This window comes from Cervus elaphus, chromosome 14 (assembly GCF_910594005.1).
Source record: "Cervus elaphus chromosome 14, mCerEla1.1, whole genome shotgun sequence".
In the NCBI taxonomy this organism is placed as follows: Eukaryota; Metazoa; Chordata; class Mammalia; order Artiodactyla; family Cervidae; genus Cervus; species Cervus elaphus.
Genome location: NC_057828.1, coordinates 29,472,566 through 29,474,228, shown reverse-complemented (window position 1 = coordinate 29,474,228; position 1,663 = coordinate 29,472,566).

The following is a 1,663-nucleotide window of genomic DNA, read 5'->3' as shown; positions in this document are numbered from 1 at the left end:
TGAATGACCCTCAGTCCTCAGACTATATTTACAGCCATACAGTTTGACTACTATCTTTTAGAATTTTCATGGTAAGTATGGCTTAAACCCAAAAGGCCTCACTGACAAGTTCTCACAAAGGCCTAACAGCCCGTTCTCTGAATGACCTTACTCACTGTAGTGTCGCTACACCAAGAGTATTTCAAGCTTTGTTACATGACATTGCAAAACAGTAAATCTGGCCCAAAGTACATACATTCAGGTGGCACCAATCTAGACAATAAGATTATCATGGAACTTCAGAGTTCCCTTCTCTATCTTGCTGCCTGTTTTCATATATTAGAACAATTTTATTTACATTTGAGAATAATTAATTATACCTAGTACATAATTCTTATCACAATTACTGACAAAATATTACTTGTGAGTAAAGTTCACTTCACAAGTCTCAAGTGCACCAAATACAGCTGTTTCCTTTCCTAACCTAGCATGTCTTAGAGCATTCCATAATGTGACTGCCTCGAAAACAGACGGTAGACTTTGATTATGTTGCTCCATTACTTCTGACTTCTCTGACGTCAAGGACATCAGTTAAGACTTCAAGCTGAAAGAGCAATAGAACAACACAATCAGATTTACTTTTTTTGTTTTTTTTCTTATAAGTAGTATCATCTTTAATTTGCACACAAAGAAACTGAGGCTTGAGAAGGTTAATAAGTTTAACTGGAAGGTGCAGGGCTTGAAAATCTCAACACAGAACTGTCTACTTCCTAAGTCCATCTCCCTTCTTCTTTGTCAGATTTATTCGTTCATTCAACAATAATTTATTGTTTCTGTGTGCAAGGCACTCTATTAGGTGCCAGGAGCAACAGAAAGAAGATGCAAACATGAATAAGAATATACTCTGCCCTCCAGGAGTATACAGTCTAGTAGGAGAGATGAATTGCATATAAATGACCACAATACCAGATAGAAAGTGGTGAGAGCCACAGAAGAAAAAGTTCCATTGGGGAGCTTTCTTATCTCTCAAAGTTCAAGTGTGGGGAAGCAGATTTGGACAATATTATTCCTTTGTCATCTGTGTGGCATGAAAAGGTGGCTGTCAGGCTTTGAAGAACTAAGCTGTACCTTAGATCTTTCTTCTCAGCTCTCTTAGCTGAGAGTCCCATGATCAGTAAGGGCACCTGCTACCACTGAAGGGAGGGAAGGAAAAGGACAGAACAGACAGATAAAAGTATTCTGCACCTAGGAGCACGTCACTGCAGCCTTCACTGGCTGGGCCCTGGGTACTATCTTCACAGACAGACAGGGAAGAGGAATGATACGAGAGAGAGAACACTAGACTAACCAGCAGGATTCCAGATGCAGTCCCTGGGGCTCTGCTCTCTAAGATGAAGTTAAACCAAAGGATTTCTAAGGGCCTCTGTAACTCTCCAATCAGATAAAAGCATAGAAAATTAATCTTTAGCATCTTAACCACAGCTCTTAAAAGTCACTGCTCTTTCCCTCTTCATCATTTGTAGAAGAGCCCCTAAAAAATAAAAACAAAAAACTAGAGTTACCCCCTTTCCTGGCTTTGATACAGACAAGTAATATAAGAAAGGTGGTTTTGCTTTTAACCACAGTTAATGTTTCAGAAGTAAAGAGCTCCTGACTTTTGTTGTAAACAAGGCAACTTTATGAT